This window comes from Schistocerca nitens, chromosome 5, assembly GCF_023898315.1.
Source record: "Schistocerca nitens isolate TAMUIC-IGC-003100 chromosome 5, iqSchNite1.1, whole genome shotgun sequence".
NCBI lineage: Eukaryota > Metazoa > Arthropoda > Insecta > Orthoptera > Acrididae > Schistocerca > Schistocerca nitens.
The window spans coordinates 880,320,905-880,341,523 of record NC_064618.1 but is presented as its reverse complement, the minus strand read 5'-3'; positions in this window follow the sequence as shown (position 1 = coordinate 880,341,523).

The following is a 20,619-nucleotide window of genomic DNA, read 5'->3' as shown; positions in this document are numbered from 1 at the left end:
TCGTCTATGAGTCATTAAGATACACAATCAAACACCAATAAGAAAAGGCAGTACAGCCAGCGGGGCTCAGAAGTTTCCGGGGGTCGGTCTGCACTTGAAATATTAACGTTCGCTCAGGGGAGACGGGAAGTCGGCCCAACTACACTCCTGGAAATTGAAATAAGAACACCGTGAATTCATTGTCCCAGGAAGGGGAAACTTTATTGACACATTCCTGGGGTCAGATACATCACATGATCACACTGACAGAACCACAGGCACATAGACACAGGCAACAGAGCATGCACAATGTCGGCACTAGTACAGTGTATATCCACCTTTCGCAGCAATGCAGGCTGCTATTCTCCCATGGAGACGATCGTAGAGATGCTGGATGTAGTCCTGTGGAACGGCTTGCCATGCCATTTCCACCTGGCGCCTCAGTTGGACCAGCGTTCGTGCTGGACGTGCAGACCGCGTGAGACGACGCTTCATCCAGTCCCAAACATGCTCAATGGGGGACAGATCCGGAGATCTTGCTGGCCAGGGTAGTTGACTTACACCTTCTAGAGCACGTTGAGTGGCACGGGATACATGCGGACGTGCATTGTCCTGTTGGAACAGCAAGTTCCCTTGCCGGTCTAGGAATGGTAGAACGATGGGTTCGATGACGGTTTGGATGTACCGTGCACTATTCAGTGTCCCCTCGACGATCACAAGTGGTGTACGGCCAGTGTAGGAGATCGCTCCCCACACCATGATGCCGGGTGTTGGCCCTGTGTGCCTCGGTCGTATGCAGTCCTGATTGTGGCGCTCACATGCACAGCGCCAAACACGCATACGACCATCATTGGCACCAAGGCAGAAGCGACTCTCATCGCTGAAGACGACACGTCTCTATTCGTCCCTCCATTCACGCCTGTCACGACACCACTGGAGGCGGGCTGCACGATGTTGGGGCGTGAGCGGAAGACGGCCTAACGGTGTGCGGGACCGTAGCCCAGCTTCATGGAGACGGTTGCGAATGGTCCTCGCCGATACCCCAGGAGCAACAGTGTCCCTAATTTGCTGGGAAGTGGCGGTGCGGTCCCCTACGGCACTGCGTAGGATCCTACGGTCTTGGCGTGCATCCGTGCGTCGCTGCGGTCTGGTCCCAGGTCGACGGGCACGTGCACCTTCCGCCGACCACTGGCGACAACATCGATGTACTGTGGAGACCTCACGCCCCACGTGTTGAGCAATTCGGCGGTACGTCCACCCGGCCTCCCGCATGCCCACTATACGCCCTCGCTCAAAGTCCGTCAACTGCACATGCGGTTCACGTCCACGCTGTCGCGGCATGCTACCAGTGTTAAAGACTGCGATGGAGCTCCGTATGCCACGGCAAACTGGCTGACACTGACGGCGGCGGTGCACAAATGCTGCGCAGCTAGCGCCATTCGACGGCCAACACCGCGGTTCCTGGTGTGTCCGCTGTGCCGTGCGTGTGATCATTGCTTGTACAGCCCTCTCGCAGTGTCCGGAGCAAGTATGGTGGGTCTGACACACCGGTGTCAATGTGTTCTTTTTTCCATTTCCAGGAGTGTATATCCGATCCGCCGGCAACCCAACCAAGTGACAGTCAAAGGACCCACCGACAGCACCACTTGCTTTCCACCCGACCAGTACACAGGAAACTTAAAAACCGAAGCGTAAAAGGCGTAGCCGCCATCAAGCAAGTATGCATAAGCTGTCAAAACTACACACACGTGTTGGACAGCGACAACACTGTGAGGGAAGGACACTGCCTGAATTTTACCTCAGCAGCCAGGGCAGGTAACTGGAACTTTAACGGCCACAAGGCAGAAAATTCCGCTAGTGCACTTGGAATTCAGATAACCCAAATGAAATTAAACTCCACCTGATGGTAACCAAACTTTCGCCAACTCGAACACTCGCTGTTGCTCACAGGAATACCTTCGACAGCCAACCATGGAAACCAACGGCAAAATGTGAACAGTCTGGCTTCGGTAATTAAATCACCACTCAACTTTGATCTCCTGAGTCGGTGAGCCACGAACCTCGTAGCAATCGGAGCAGCCCCCACACACTCCGACACTGCGTAGAGACCGCCAGCGGGCCCGGCCCACTGCGCCGCGCGGACATTTCCTGGCTGATCCACACCAACCGACCGACTGCTCAGAGCCAGTATGCCGACAACATGTAAAGTAACTTGTCAATCGAAATCACACAAACTACACACAGTTTCACGAACACTTGCACGAAGAACCAGACAATGCTAACGGCAGTGACTGTATCATAACAGTGACAAATCACGAGTCGGCATAGATAGCCAACCCATAAGCGATCGCCGGCCAAATACACGTCGTCCGGCAAGACGACCGACCGACGACCAACCAGAGTCGTCGCCACTCCAGTCACGTGTGTCGGCAACCGTCGGGCGAGTCATGGCGGTCCGGACCTCGCTGCTGCCGCGCCCCGACTGAACTTGTGCCACGTGTCAACTCAAACACTGACAGGTCCCGACTAACTCACAACACACGACGACCGTGAAGTAATAGCAGTCCAGCAAAGATAATACGGCAGGGCCGACATCGATAAGTGCTGCTGCTGCCACTCACGGGGATGCAAGGCAGCAAGTCAGTGACAACAGTAATTGAAAATTAAGATAACGAGGTGGCAGTACGGAAAAAAAAGATGTAAAATAAGAAATGGCATGAACACGAGCCAAGCACGGCTCACATAGTTCTGTTGCCCTACGCTGATATTTACATATTTCGATACCAAAAATTACTTTTACACGTTCTCAGATACCAACCTGACACGAAAACGAGTCTAAATATACAAGAAACTTTCAACCTTGTGAATCGATTTCCCCTTCGTCATCAATATTCCATTACAAACAGCCCTCAGTTCCACCCATAGCATTGGAAATCCCACATTTCTTGAAGGATTTGATCACTGCACTATCAATTTTTCCGATAATTTGATCACGAAATCACAAAAGTGATCACGTGATGCAGCCGACATAGCTGCACTTCCCGTCCACGACTTTTTGTCACTCATCATCGGATTCTTTCATTGTTCACGAATGTGGTCCTTCAATGGTTTATTCAGACAGACGTCTAAAGGTTGTAGCATCGACGTCAATCACCCTATATAACAGCAATCATAGTATTGTTTTTTGCTATGCCATGTTTGCTACTGTCAGTTATGTGTCTGCGAAACATATCGCACACCAACAAACTTGGTTGATTTCGAAGAGCACCTGATCGCTTCTGCCACATATTTTCCATCCACAATTTTACACCATTCTCGTCCATTTGCCGTTTCTAGTAAAAATGTACAAAAATGTCTGGTGGAAATTTTTTTTTACGAATGGTTGAAAATGACCTTAAGTTTTAAATTTGTTCCATCTGCCATGCATGCTAATACTTCTGTATTTCTAACTTCAACAGTTTTTACGCCTTTTGTTTCCACAGTTCTGTTGTTTATCATATAGAAGTTCATCAGTGTTTTATCCATATTTCCAGCTGATATTGTGGTAAGTTGTATTTTTGCCTTACACGAATAACTAAATTATGAAAAGTCGAAGCTTTATGGTCAAGATCTTTCGGTAATTTCTGCGCAATTTTTGGTTTCTGCCGTATTACCAGTTTTTTTTCTGTTCATGAAACGATTGCAGCAACTTACTGTTGCTTTAAATTCTTTACCGTGCTCTGGACTCGCTCGTGCCCAGTTCAGCTCATAAGTCCCAATCATATTTCTTGTAACAGCATAACAATTCTGCCTCTGTTCTTATTGCATAACTCAACGATATTTTTTAAATCTGGTCAGCAAGTTATTCCGCTGCTCATAGAGCACCTTTTCATTGGCATTTTTTAAACAGCATCTTCATTCTTTCGCCAATTTCTTACCGTCTTCTCTGTTATGTCGAAGTCCCTCACTGCAGCAACAGTTGTTCGATTCCTTAGCCTGTTTTTTGACCTCTAACTCGAATCTCGCTGCTTTTTGTTGGTTCCATCACTAGCCACGCACTTTACAAATTTTACGCCGATAGCTTCCACTACAAACACTCTGAACACGGAACACAACCTACAACAATACTTGTTAGCCGTACATATGAGTTCGTTATTCGGCATGTGTTTCTACAGGCAAAACCGTAATAATGCTAAAGGAGGCTTTCGCTTAATGACGTATGCAGCCGTACCATCTGTTTAATAGAACAGAGCGGTATGTTCGCAAAACTGAATAGCCAATACTGCGCTTTTATAAATACTCAAGGTCATTACCCAAATCAGTGCCATTGTTATCATCTAGAGGACCACTACTCTAAACTAAATTTTCAGTCCGTTGATAGTTTGGAGATCGTCTTTTAGGACGGGCATACGGAAAACTATATATCTTCAACGACAATTTACACCTCGTCTTACCTGAAGATCGTATTATTCGCCGAAGTATACGGTAGTGAAACGTGTGACAAATCGCAACAATCATTCAGATTGGTAAATAAATGAATATTTATTGTTTATTCTTCAGTTTATTTTCTTATCAGAACAATTTTAATATTTTACGTAGTTTATTATTTAGTGTGCCTCACATATTATGTAAATTTAACAATTATACATAATATTTTCACTAAAATAATTCCTCTGATGTTAATCTTAAACGAAACATTAACAACCGGCATCATTGGAAAGCAATTGACGTATCTGTAGACGCACTAATTTAAAATCTCTGATACTGCAAAAATTTCACATCCACGCACATATCATTCTACCTGATTATGGCGTTACAGCCGGAAACCAGAGTCTGAAATAAACAATAAATATTGTAAATATCATAGCAGTGTTGTGTGTTCATTCGCAATGCGTAAAATATTTCACCAAGAACCGACGGAAAAGTCAATGATACAATTTAATATCTTAAAATAAATGTTACGATGGAGGTTCCGAAACTAACAGACACCTTACACTCAAAATAAACACTCACCTGAGTAATTTAGAAGTAGGAGCTGCCTCTACAAATTCCCTCGTTCCCCAAACTAGAAAAAAACGCGACAGAACTGAATGACCATTAGGTTGTCGCAGTGACAGTAGTTCAGTATTATCTTCAGTGGCTGAGCCTCTCTTCTTAGTGTAGATGTGGCTAAACGAGAACAGAGAACAAATAAAAAGGAGGAAAGGGAAAATTAACGAAAGCGATCCCGTGTAGTGAGACTAGGAAAGCTGCTGATTTAAGTAACGGTGCCACGTAACAGACTCCTGGGTGGCTCAGCACTTCGGAATTTGTTTGGCAGAAGAGAGAAAACTCTGGGGATGTTTATTTAGCTTAGTCATACGCACCTGTTGAAAGGGAACGGACGGGAGTGGAAAAGATACTTGAGGAAAAGGAAGTGCACGTCCTGATAAACTGCACGCTTCCCTCATGTTCCCATTTGTGAAAGAGTAGATTCTATCTACGTTTCAAACAACAATGGAAACAATAGAATGAAATTTTGACTCTACAGCGGAGTGTGCGCTGATATGAAACTTCCTGGCACATTAAAACTGTGTGCCGGACCGAGACTCGAACTCGGGACCTTTGCCTTTTGCGGGCAAGTGCTCCACCAACTGAGCTACCCAAGCACGACTCACGCCCCGTCCTCAGAGCTATAATTCCGCCAGTACCTCGTCTCCTACCTTCCAAACTTCACAGAAGCTCTCCTGCGAAACCTTGCCCATCTAGCACTCCTGGAAGAAAGGATACTGCGGAGACATGTCTTAGCCACAGCCTGGGGGTTGTTTCTAGAATGAAATTTTCACTCTACAATCTGCCAGGAAGTTTCATATCAGCGCACACTCCGCTGAGAGTGCTGGCGGAATTAAAGCTGTGAGGACGGGGCGTGAGTCGGGCTTGGGTAGCTCAGTTGGTAGAGCACTTGCCCGCGAAAGGCAAAGCTCCCGAGTTCGAGTCTCGGTCCGGCACACAGTTTTAATCTGCCAGGAAGTTTCAATGGAAACAATGATGGGGCAGAGGTCATAGTTTCGGGGCATGTCGTTTATCACTAATTGTTGCAACCGGGTTTAGAGGTGAGACGTGCAGCGTACGATGATGAGTCAAAACGTTATTACCGCTGTCCACGACGAGACAGAATGCCTCCTGTTGACGGTACGAGCACTTGACGTAGTAAAGACAGGATAAAAACGGCGCGGAGATACCAGTCCCGAATGGTTAAACTCACGCAAGCGACTCTGACAAACGGCAGATTGTAGTGGTCCAGAGCCCGTCAACGTGCGTCTCGGCAGTCCGTGTGTTCCTCTTGTGAGCATCTCCGTACAGCCAACTTCCAACAGACCGTGGGGCGGCAGCTGTTACTACAAAAAGAGGTCGAATTCGGAAATAATTCGTGCAGGCGCAAATTTTTGCACAATAGTAGGAGAGAGTTCCATGAACAACATACTAGAAATCATGACGGATGGGAGCTGAGTGTGGGAGTGAGGGAGTGCTTGGTGGTCACTTTTGTGCGTTTTTCTCAAATAACTGGAGAACTATGGCCTCGAGTGAAAACATGTACCCGTACAGAATCTAACTACATCAAATTTCCTACAAAAACGTCCCGTTCACTTGTCTGCAGGACTAGTAGTTTGCGCGTAGCAAACGAGAGAGGACATCTCGCGCTTGGCTTTCTTGAGGCCAAATAACATTGCGGGCTGCATAAAACGACATCGGAAAGGGCAGCTGAGTCAGCCCGGGCGGGGGGGGGGGGGGGGGGGGCGGCGCTTGTTTGGGGGAGGAGACCAAACAGCGACGTCATCGGTCTCATCGGATTATGGAAGGAAGTCGGCCGTGCCCTTTCGAAGGAACCATCCCGGCATTTGCCTGGAGCGATTTAGGGAAATCACGGAAAACCTAAATGAGGGTGTCCGGACGCGGGATTGGAGTCAGCCTGTATACACTACAGTAGGGATGAAACCTTCAGCTGGATTTATAGGTCTTATTTTATTTGCCATCGATTTCAGTGTTACATTGCGGCATCTTCAGACCCTTTTATAATGCCAGATGTTCATAATTATTAATCTAAATCTTCTCTACTGCTGTTTAAGGAGGTAAAGTGAGGCAGGACACGTGAACATGTTGATCCAATGTCATCATCAGTTACAACTGGCGTCGGTGCGGGATTACCGAGACTGGACCGTGGAGCAATGGAAACGTGTCACGTGGTCGGATGGATCACGTTTCTCGTTATACCATGTCGATAATCGAGTCCGTATGCATCGTCGTATAAAGTCCAATAAACAAATAACCTAAAAGTTGCATAAAAATACAAAACTTCGCAAAGTTTGCACTTTTCTTTCGTAGTATCCTAGAACTATCATGAGATGGGGTTGGCACGTCTACCTCGCGAACAGAATGCTCTGAATCAGTGAAACAAGATGGCGGGGTCCTTGCAGGTTTGCACCGATATGTGGCACTGGTGTGTCATTAGCTCTCTGTTAGCTGGATGGTTGAAACCAATCGCAATTCAACGCCGGGTGGCAAAGCAATATCGTGAAAGTTGTCTGAGTCGAACACAAGTGTACAAGTGGGCGTATAAATTCAAATTGGATGTAACAGGAGCTGAAAATTCGCCACAACCAGGCAGATCTGTCTGTGGAAAACAACATTGCGAGAGTTGATACAGGAAAACAGGCGTATTACGGTGATCGATATTGCCGCAACTATGAATATTACTGCCGGATCAGTGCACCATGTTGTTTATGAAGTACACACCTTGAAAAAAAATGCATGCGAAATGGGTGCCAAAACATCTAACATCAGAAATGAAAGAAAGGCGCATGGAGCTCTGCAGAGAGACCTGACTTAGTCTGCTTGCTCCGTCTCTCGTTGTTACTGGGACCTGGCACCTCAGATAACAGGATTTTTGACTTACTGAAAGACCCTTTTGGTGGGTCAAGGTTTGCTGATGATAAGGAAGTACAGGCAGCAGTGCATTCTTTTGCACGTGGAACTGAGAAGCTTGTCCAGTGCCGGCATAAGTGCATAGAACTTGAGGGGGACTACGTTGGAAAATAAATAAGTCATTCTCGTAATAGGTTCCTTAAAAAGATTTTTGGTTTTTTTTATTGAATGACGTTTGTACATGCATCGCAGTCAGAGGACGGTAGGAGCAGTATTACGTTAGGAGCGACGTTAACCTGGAAAGAACGGGACTTGTGGCAGTAAACGAAGGCACAATGAGAGTTGGTACTGTGCGAATATTATTGCATTCTTTCCGGAAGGTGGAGCCATTTTCCAGCGGGATATATGTCTGTACTACAACGTTAGTTGTACGCGGAGTGTGGTAGTGAGTTCACGCTGATGTCTTGGCTACCGAATTCGCCTGATATGAGGCAATCATGTTTTGGCCCATCAGTGTATGTAGCTTTGCCGGTCAAATTACATCACGACCTATGACTGTAGTGTAACCGATAAATAGACGGTGGCGCAAAATAGCTGTTAGAATCTGTTTGGAGATGTTCAAAGTACGGTGTAGACGTGCTCCATTCTGCATGAACCACTACAGTTTCCTTCAGGCAATTTTCAGATATTGGATCGTTCCCCTGGACACCGTAGCATCCGCTGGACACAGTGTGGGATGGCCCCCTTGTAGCCCCGATCTCAGTCCGTGTGAATATTTATTAGGGTATAATCTAATTTCTAAACTCATTGGGGGAAGTGGCAACAGAACGACTATTTACGTCTGTGTGTAGTATGTATGAGTGTGGCAAATACCGTCTGACTTTCGGAAAAATATCATCCACGCAATTCCTAAGACAGCAAGACCTTAACGTCTCATGAATCCAAGTTGCTGGCAGCAATAATATACAGATGAATGAAAAAAAAATTGAGGATGTGTTATAAGACGATCAGTTTGGCTTCAGGGAACGCAAAGGCACTAGAGAGGCAATTCTCATGTTGCGGTTGATAATGGAAGCAGTAGTAAAAGAAAAAAAAGTCAAGAGACGTTCACAGGATTTGACGACCTAGAAAAAGCGTTCGACAACTTAAAATGGTACAACGTGTTCGAATGTCTGAGAAAAATAGGGGTAAGCTATAGGGAGAGACGAGTAATATACAATATGTTCAAGAGCCAAGGGGGAATAATAACAGTGGACGAAAGAACGAAGCGCTCGGATTAAAAAGGTTTACTAGTATCAAACATAGACCTTAATTTGAGGAAGGAATTTCTGAGAATATACGTTTGGAGCACAGCATTGTACGGTAGTGAAACATGGACTGTGGGCAATCCAAAACAGAAGAGAATCGCTGCATTTGAGATGGAATGCTACAGACGAATGCTGAAAATTAGTTGGACTGATATGGCAAGGAATCAGGAGGTTGTGCGCAGAATCGGAGAGGAGAGGAATATCTGAAAAACACTGACAAGGAGAAGGGATAGGGTGATATGACGTTAAGACATCGGGGACTGACTTGCACGGTACTAGAAGGAGGTGTAGAAGGCAAAAACTGTAGAGCAAGACGGAGATTGGAATACATCCAGCAGATAATTGAGGACGTGTGTTGCAAGTGCTGCTGTGAGATGGAGAGGCTGGCGCAGCAGAGGGATTCGTAGCGGGCCGCTCAAACCAGTCAGAAGGCAGATGGCTCAGAAAACAACTAAAGGACTGAGAAACCGAACATGCAGTTTCAACACCCATGGATCTTCATACTACAAGTTTCTGAGAGACACAGCTGGTGTCTTCAGAGAGTCATCACGGAATTCACTTCACGCCTCTTCACACTAATTGCTGCAGACGGAAAGTGCTTTGAAAATTTTCTGTGTGAAATTTCACCTTTTCTGCTAGAGCCTAAATATATAAAATAAATCTATCATCCCATATACAGTCGTTGTAGGCAAAAACTCCTAGCACCGATTTTGCGCCACCTGGTACGTGATGTTGAAGGGATGGAAACGGCGTTTCTGATCATACAGAGCACTGTTTCTATTACACTGTGCCGGAGGAACACAATCTTCGAGGACAACGTATGTTTCACAAGTCTACCGTGATAAGCTGCAGTGTTCCATACTGATCTACGTACAAATATGTCTTGCGTGGAGTGGAAAGTATCAGAAATTCCGCTCGCCCAAGACCCAAGGACATGAAGTAAAGAAAAAAAGTCACTTATGTGTACAACGTAACGTTTCCTGTACTCGCATTCAGATCATAACAATAATATTTAGAGTTATACTGAGAGACCGTAAGAAATAGTAATTAAAGTACCGTCTTGTCCGTATACAATATCTGTGTGAGGTATCCTCAAACCATTTACTCCATAATGACTGTTGGAGGAACGGAACAGGAACCAGTCTGGGAAGGCGTGAAGCTCAACTGCTCTAATTTGACCTTCAAGCCTAAGTTGACCTTCACTCTTTCCCAGAGACGCTCCTGCCTGAGCTACCAACAGTCGCGATGCTGTAACTGGTCTCAAGTTTAACAGATCCGAACCTATCACCTTTAACATGAAATTATTTTATGCGGTCACAACTGTTTTTAGTTGAAACTTCCGGACTGAGAGGCCGTGGTCGATGTATAAAATTTCCACCTAACGTTTCGTCTCCATCTGCGGGAGACATCTTCTCAGGTCGTCCGGCTCCAGGTACTCTCGCATCTCGTGGTCGTGCGGTAGCGTTCTCGCTTCCCACGCCCGGGTACCCGGGTTCGATTCCCGGCGGGGTCAGGGATTTTCTCTGCCTCGTGATGGCTGGGTGTTGTCTGCTGTCCTTGGTTAGGTTTAAGTAGTTCTAAGTTCTAGGGGACTTATGACCACAGCAGTTGAGTCCCATAGTGCTCAGAGCCATTTTTGAACCAGGTACTCTCGCATTTATAGAGCGCATAGAGGGCACCACCATTCGTCACGTGATGCCGACGGTATGCCTATCTTTGGAAGGAGTCATCATTCTCGATTAAGAGTAATCGATTGTCATTCTGCCTCTCAGCCCGGAAGTTTAGCCTTCCGCACAACATTTTGTATGTGATCGTCGTGGTGCCAGAGTATTTAGTTGAAACGACAAGCTTTAACTTGGTATTATTTATCGTGTAGCCCAAATTCAACAGTTTATTTTTAGAATTCATCTGGACGGCATAGTTACGAGTATTACTGTTGAAGGACAAGTTCTACATTTTGCACTTTACAAACACCTTGTCACAATGATTTTCTAAGTGGAACTGCGTCTCTGATGACTTTAATAGGCTAAATGGCAGCAACATCTGCAAACAATCTAAAAGGCTGATCACAGATACACCAGAAGCAGCCGTCTGGTGCGTGGTGGAGGCTCTACATTGTATGATTACAACTGTTTTTAATTAAACATTTTAATAGCGCTTTGCAGTCACTGTTATCTGCATGAACAATGTCTGCAAATTTTTGGAGCAAGGCTTTTGTGACGACCATCTTTGTCTAGTTCTGACGCTGCAGTCTTAACTAGAACGTGTAGTGGTTGAGAACGTGTTTTGTTAGGCACCCCTTTTTCTCTCCTCAGTTTCCACAGCTTTCCACCGTCCACAGCAACGCCCAACCCTCATTCTAGACAATTCTCAGTTCTGCGACAAGACAACTGCGAAGCCGAAGAGCCCGTATGACGCACTGCGTATTTCAACGCTTCAGGTTTGTCTCTTACTACAAAGGAAATGGTGGAGTCCCCTACCCTGCCACTTTCCGATAAACAATACGCCGCTGTCGCCTACCCGTGGTTTTACGACACAATTCTTTGCGCCATAAAGCAGACGGGCGGCATCGAGAAAGGAATGCAGAGCGCTTAGCACGCTACGTGGGGGAGTCAGCACGCGTGAATCCGCTCTGGATGGGGATGGGGCACACCGTTGTAAAGGCGATCGGGCCGTGACGACGGAGCGCCAGCCGGCCGTGAAACGTCATCCAATTCTTGGGCGCTCCCCCGGCAGCAGCGGGCTGCGGCGGCGGTCCCACCTCCGCTGCGGGTGCGATGTCTCGCGGCCGACTCACTAACTTTCCGCGCCACTTAAATAAATTAAAAGACGCCCGCTCAAGTGTGGAGCAATCTGCGTGCCCCCTCCCCACTACCACCCACTCTCCGCGATATTGAAACTACGACTCCTGATTGGATGAAGCCCCGTCCCCTCCACCTCCACGTTGCCCCACCCCCACCCCCTACCCCTTTCGCAAATTGCGTGCCACCCCTGGCGTCCGGCGCCTGCTATTCATTACCGGGGTGGGGGTTGGAGCTCCTGCCTGCTACGCTGCAGTCGCGTCGGCTTACTTCTGTGGACCTTTAATGCCCGGCCGGGGAGTCGCGATTTAGCAGCTGACGACAGAAATGACTTCCGCTGGAAGGACTCTTCGTGTCGCAATCGAGCAGCGGACGAAGAGGGGCGAAAAAAAAGAAATCGCAGCATCTGGCTCTCACACCTTCCTCCCTTGGATTAATACTCGGGAATAAAAGTGTTCCGCTCAGGTTCACCCCTCCCCGCCTCCCTTCCCTTCCTTAGTAAACACGGGACTCATTCGTCGCATTGCCAACATCTGCAGCTCCGTAATGCAGCCGGTGTTTCAAACTGGAATTACGTGGCCCTAGCGGCATTGCTTCGTTCGGGTTCCTGTCACTGAGGAAATAGACTGTTATACACAATCTTGTATGGGAGAGACAGAGCAATTACAGCTGTCGTAGGTCTTTGTAAATGTACGTCACATTAATTTGCTCTTTTTATATCTGAAACAAGTTGTTGTGGTCTTCAGTCCTGAGACTGGTTTGATGCATCTCTCCACGCTACTCTATCCTGTGCAAACTTCTTCATCTCCCAGTACCTACAGCAGCCTACATCCTTCTGAATCTGCTTAGTGCATTCGTCTCTTGGTCTCCCTCTACGATTTTTACCCTCCACGCTGCCCTTCAGTACTAAATTTGTGATCCCTTGATGCCTCAGAGCATGTCCTACCAACCGATCCCTTCTTCTAGTCAAGTTGTGCCACAAACTCCTCTTCTCCCCAATTCTATTCAATACCTCCTCATGTGATCTACCCATCTAATCTTCAGCATTCTTCTGTAGCACCACATTTCGAAAGCTTCTATTCTCTTCTACTCTAAACTATTTATCGTCCACGTTTCACTTCCATACATGGCTACACTCCATACAAATACTTTCAGAAAAGACTTCCTGACACTTAAATCTATACTCGATGTTAACAAATTTCTCTTCTTCAGAAACGCTTTCCTTGCCATTGCCAGTCTACATTTTATATCCTCTCTACTTCGACCATCATCAGTTACTTTTCTCCCCAAATAGCAAAACTCCTTTACTACTTTAAGTGTCTCATTTCCTAATCTAATTCCCTCAGCAGCACCCGACTTAATTCGACTACATTCCATTATCCTCGTTTTGCTTTTGTTGATGTTCATCTTATACCCTCATTTCAAGACACTGTCCATTCCGTTCAACTGCTCTTCCAAATCCTTTGCTGTCTCTGACAGAATTACAATTATTTCTTCTCCATAGATTTTAATACCTACTCCGAACTTTTCTTTTGTTTCCTTTACTGCTTGCTCAATATACAGATTGAATGGCATCGGGGAGAGGCTACAACCCTTTCTCTTCCCAACCACTGCTTCCCAAACAAATACGTTTGAAATATCATTGAAATTACTTAACAGACAGCAGCCTGAAACACAACTGTAAGAATGGGAATGGCATGTGAACACGTATATTTTATATCACCGCTTATGCGCTTTGCCCTATACTGACTGCGAGAATGTACATTTAATTTAGCTACGAAAATACAAACTGTCAATAACCTTAATCCAAACTAACACTATCACGGGGTCTCAGGTTCGATTCCCGGCCGTATTCGAGATTTTCCCTGCCCGCGGACTAGATGTTTTTGTTGTCCTCATCATTTCATAATCGCCATCATTCTTGACAGTGGCTATATTGGACTGTGAATAAAATTGGACTATGTAAAGGTTGGGACTTTGTACGGGCGCTGATGACAGCGCAGTTGAGCGCCCCACAAACCAAACATCATTATCATCAAACCAAAACTGTATGGATTTACGTAACACAAGAACTGAATTTGATGCAACACTACTGATCTGAAATTCACTATGGTAATAAAACAAAACTTGATCAATTTGGAAGTAATGGTCCCTGTGCTTTGAGAGGCACCCACTTGCCTTTCTCATACTGTGGCATCAAGCAGTCAGGCCTGCAAGATGAGTGGTTTGCCTAGCGAGTGGATTCTTCCTTAATTTATCGAGCAACATGAATTCTCGTATCTTACTATTTAGTTACAAATTATCCTCCTGCATGAATAATACGCAACGGAAACACGCATCTGACTATCAGTGATTTATAGAACTCTGACTGCACACTACGCACTGGCAATACCACATTTACTTTTTGTCTTTGATTTAACGGCTTTTATATAAATTCGGGACATTATGACAACATACAATTTAATGAAAAAGGCCACCAATCTCTTTCTATTCACTATCTGATTTATTCCTAAACACACAAATTCTACAACCTACAACAAAATCACATGAGAAATTCCGCCCAGTGGGCATGGCTTTACGTTAGTGAATCTCTATACTATGGTCTCGTAATCTATTTACCGCAACAGTGCACTCCCTGGATCGGATGGTGGATCTTTTATTATACCTCACACTCCGCCTCTCACAATCATCCTCACGAAACTTTCCTCCAGATCGAGCGATACAGAAGGAACAGGCATACCCACAAATCTTTCGAAACTACCTTGCTACCCCCATGCAAAACACACATACCCAAATTACATGACATATACAACACAACAATATGAAATACAACACAAAGAACTGTTACAACATCATCACTTTCCGCTTTCCCACTTCAATCAATATCTATCCCAGTTTCACACGACACTGCCCCACTTTGTAATTCTACTTTCCTACTGTGAACTCTGGAGATAAACGCACGTCTTCCTGTGCAATGCAAGCCAAGTGGCATTGCTGGAAAAACGGCCGACTCACCTTGATTCTCTCTCAGAGTTTAAATTTAGCGTCACACGGAATGATATTTCTTAAATACTTCAACTTATGATACACACGCTATTTCTTAAATATTTCAGCTTATTGTACACACGCTATTAATTCTTAAATATTTCAGCTTATTGTACACACGCTAGTATCTCAACTTATAACTACACGTGGGCTCATTGTGACCGCTGGTTTACTACAATCCCCTTAAAATTACCTGCCTCACTTTGTAATTTTCCCCACAAAAGTTCCTGGGAAAGAGAAATGATTAGTTCTAACTACTCTTAAATATTCCACATCCATACCATGCCTCCACTCTTTCATTACGGAGCACAACAAAAAAACAGGTCTTTACAGCAGAAGGTTCAGCGCCAGAGTGCCGAAACATGGCCGTATTCCGGTTCTCTCGCACCTCTGTCGAAGTGGGAGAAGCACCTTGCTACCTTATTGGTCAGCCACCTTTCAGACGCTCAAAGCTCTGGTAACTTCCATCTCTTTGGTCCCACCAAAGGTAGCCAAAGGATCGACTCAAAGATGATCATATATTCCCATTCACTATCTGTGGTTAGCAGACGACCATACATTCATTCATTTCACAGATCTCACCAAACTGGATGTAGGGATTTATTGTGAGGGAGTGCACATGTGATCAATTAAATAAATAAATTGTCATTCTTTCCCACACTGGTATCCGGCTTCGCTGTATTAATTGAAATTGAGTTACTTTACAAAAAAAATGTGTTGTTCTGACAAAAATAATGAAGTATTTCGTACCTATTTTCAATGTCGGGCGGTACTGTACCCTTTCACCACCGGCTACCCAAGCAGAAAAAAATGGCACGGTACTATCCTTGCAATGCGAGGGTAGTTCCGAACATTTTTTTAAGAAAACTGTATTAAAACAAACGTAGCAATTCATCAAAATAACCAGGAGGAGACCTTAGCCCCTGGTGACCTCAAATAGACGACCAAATTATTGACAGTTGTTGCATTATTGTACTCTCCACAATCCGGAGTAACGTACACATACAAATATATAACAATCCCCATGACAAATAAATCATCACATCATAGAAATGAAAAAATAATATTGAGATAAAAATTTGCTTTAGTTACTGGGATCTTCGTTATTTTTATGAGTAATCCAAATTTCAATAATTCTAAAACAAATAAAAAAAATACTAATTGTACTCATGAAATTTTAAATAGCTCACCGTCCAAACACAGAGCAAGTAATCTGACATTCATAAATTGCGCTGTAAAAACCCTTACACAGCAAAGTCTAAATACAAAACAAAATCAACAAAAGAAAAAAAATTCGTACACTAGTTACACGTAGAATGTCAGGCTCCATACCATTACTCTAAAATATACCTCAAACCTACAGAGAAATAAAAACTGAGAAGAAAAACAATGAAATATACCACAAGTTACATACTGGTTACGTAATATAGTTCGTCTAAGACATGTCATACCTCATTAACTATCATCACCTAAGCAATTGCCACAACTATTCGACAGTGAGTTTAACCTTATCCTTGTCCATCAGTACAAATACCTGCTGCTGAGCTAGTCAGTCTGATCAATACACGCAATAAATAGTTAGCAATAAGTGCTTGAATCTACCAGTAGCTCTCTTATCTTACTCTACTGTTCATTTCTCTGTTGTCACACATATAGACGACAAGAACTTGCATTTCGACTAGCCTTCGTTACACTTTAATGTGAAATATCACCACTGTGATAATAAAAATAAGTGGCTTCAGTCAAAACACCAACAAGATTATTACTATGCACGACATCAAAATACATCAGTTAATTCCGATATTTGTTGTGCAATGCAAACTCTTGTCCCCTGTGACAATCTTACTGATCAATGCTACATGAACCGCTACGTTAGTATTACGCCACTGGCTTATAATTAAAGCATCATTGTACCAAATATTCTAATAAACATGCTACGTGAACTTGATAACCCAGAACAAACAAAAAAAAAACACTAACTATTCTAAACACAAATATTAATAAAATACAATTACGCTTGCTGTCCCTTCAGGAATGAAACATATAAAAAAAAACATTTACACAATTACAAATATATTATTCCCTATCTTGCGAGTCACACGGAAACATTTCATTCTGTGATTTTCTTGGGGTCAAAAGGTTGCTGATAGTTTTCCTAGAACCACTGTCTCAGTGTCAAATCTCTCCCATGGTTACCCGGACGAAAGTCTTTGAGTCACTCAATTCGGCATTTTGAACACGCACTGAACAGTAAACTGTATCTCTCATTAAACACAAATGTCATAGTCACTCTCAGAGTACCATCCACACGAATCTGTTCGTCCAAAAAATGGCCCTACAACTACTATTACCCACGGTTCTGTCCTTTCAGTTCATGGTGTAATTAAAAGTCGTAAGTTTCAACAAACAGCACTTATTCCCGCGCCAATTCAAGAAATGTCTCCTACTACAGACGCAAATGTCAATGTCCCACTCTAGTTTCTTGCCTTCATACAATAATTGTTCACCATACGACAACTGTCCTCTAAGTATACCAAGTGTCCCACATGCAATTCACAAAGCACACTTAACAAGTCACTGTCAAAGGTTTATGGATCGCACCATTCAGTGGTCAAGACACAACAAAACAATCGTCCTGTCTGCTACAGACAAAATCTTTTCCCCCACTCACAACGTGGAAACACCAGTCCTTCACTTTCCACATTATGGAAAGTCGCAGTCATCTTGTTTCACGGCTCCACAGTCCAGTACTAGTTATTAGCTGCTGGTAAAAAATGCTCGCCGGGCTCAGCCGCGCCTCGTCCATTCTGCAGTAGCGCCGCTGCGCGCGCCGTTGAGCAGAAGAAACCACCCGCTGTTGCCTCCGCGGGATACCTTCCCCAGTCGTAAGGGTGACGGAACTCATGAATGGCCAGTGATACGTGCGTGTCGCCCCAGGCCGTTGACCTGCTGTAGCGGGCGCGTGGAGTGTACCTCATCCGACAGTGGAGTGGGGAGTGCCACGGCTGTGTCGCCTGTCGCCGTGGCGACGTCAGCTCGGCCCGTTAGCGGTATGGGCATTACGACACCCACTTAGCCAGATCTTCCGTGCATCTCGCAACATTACAGACAAAAGGAAATTCTTACATTAAAATTATACACCCTAGTTTTCTACACATACAACATCAACATTTATCTCTTTTCTATAGACAGCCCACACTCGTGCTATTCATTGTACCTGTCGTCCCTCATACAAAACATGAAAGTGTAAAAAAAAAAAAACAAAAAACAAAAGGAATAATAAACAATCTATACTGCTCACAATTACAATATCAAATAGTAGGCTACTCTATCATCCTATCATAGTGAAAGTGTTCGAAACTGTTTATTCTATAACTACAATATACAATGAACTTTTGTGCTTGTGACAGACTGAAATTAATACCCCTTGAAAGTGCTCTAACAAAAAATAAGAATAATCCACAAGGCTCACAATTACCTACCACATGTTATCAAATAGTAAACTACTTTAACATCCTAACACAACAAACATTTTAGAAACTGATGACTCTTAATCTACAACATACAATGCACCTTTGTGCTTGTGACTGACTGAAATTAGTATCTTTCTATATATTTTACCTTTTTTTTATTATATATAACAACATTTCTAGGACATGTATGAACCATCCACATGATGTCAGATCCTGACCTGCCATCGAGGTTCATCCCAATCAAACAATACATAATAATGTTTTAGTTACAGATCGGTAGCATCCCCTTTACAGGAGTGTGCGCATTGATCACACTACTCTACGACTCTCACTCACCAGACATCACATTTTCCTTCTCATTCAATCCATTGATACACTAACAGAATAGGTCTAGAAGTCAGCTAACCTTAACACCACCACACTCACTACAACATACCATACCTTTGCTCCCTTATACTCAACCACATAACACATGAAGCTGCTTCGGAGATAGCTTTCCAGTCTCCGAATTCGTCCTTTCACTCTGGCACCTCTCTCCATCGGCTTACCTCTGCATTCACTTTACGCTAAATATCAACTTAGAATCGCGACATTTCATCTAAGAACAAAAATACACAAATTAATCAACTTGCAAAAATAACTGCACACATTCTTGGTACCGTTTTGATTGGTTATACTGGTACCAGGCTTCAACAACAACAAAAAATATTATTTTTCCCAAATCGCAAATTTTATGCTAAGAATTAGATCTACACTTATATTACATCTTACGTCAGTATTCCACAACGTTCACCATCTGGGTCTCATACTCCCTTTACGTCCTTTCACATTGTGCAGTTGTCCTCATCTCTTCATTCGTATTTCGGCTCTCCGTCCGTCCATTACTCCATCATTTCCTGGTCTTCCTTCATCATTGGCATCAATCTCTATTGCAGCATACACAGGCCTCTCTGTAACATACATCTAAGACATCTCCACATTATTCAATTCTACTCACCTTTATTTACCACTGTTTCATAATCACACTGCTTCACGTCGCTTTTCTTCTCATATCCCACCTATATCCACTACTATTTATCACGTCGCTTCTCTATCTACCATCTTTATTCACTCATTAATCATCACGTCGTTTCTGCTTGATCCTCATTCATATGACAAAAAATACGTACATACACCACTCTGTCGACTCCTGTTCATGACTCATTTGACCAGTCTATTCCGTCATACTTCCTGACATCCTGCCTGAAAATTCTTACGTTCGATTTGACCCTGCACAACGTTACACACCACAAATAAATACACTGACTATCTACCATAAATTGCCTACCTTAGATCTATCCTTAACTTTTCCATAATTTGATGTTAGAAATGTGATGAAGCCCACGAGATTGTTTTCCCTTGATCGTCTCAATCAGTACAGCATTTTCATGGACAATCCGCCTCACTCTGAATGGTCCACTATACACAATAAAGAATTCGCTAGTTAGGAATATGTGCTTACACGAAAATTAAATGTGTGCAGAGAATATACAAGCTGGGAGAATTGGGCAGCCCAAGTGTTAGTAACTTTGGTGCTAGTGGCCTCTTTCACTAACACCAGATTCCGAACAACCATACACAGCACTTCATTATAGCTGTCACCACGACAATGACATACTATAGATCAGATGGCATCTAATTTAAAAACTTCGATCACAATGTTTACTTCTTACATTACGTGTTTAGCACCTACAATAGTCGAATCACACTAATTCAACTGGACTCATTGGCATTATTACATAACAATTCTTTTATTTTACTGTTCGAAATAAAATTTGCAAATTTTACTGAGATACCAGCCTAATAGATTCCATTACTGGCGTTTTATTCTCTGATCAGAAGTATGGTATTTGCATTCCTACATATTAGTTGAGTTTGTCTGCTACATAGACAATTTTCAGTGCCAGCTGCATGTGTTTTAAGAGCAAGATATTAAGGGCTGATATGTTGGATTAGTTTCTCCTATTCTTGAATCCATTATGACAAGAATGAAATGCCTGGATTCCACGCTCTCCTGTCATTATGATAGTTTCTGCCGTTCCTATCCTCGACACTAACTGACCTATGAGTCGTGTCTCCGTTCACGATATTGCT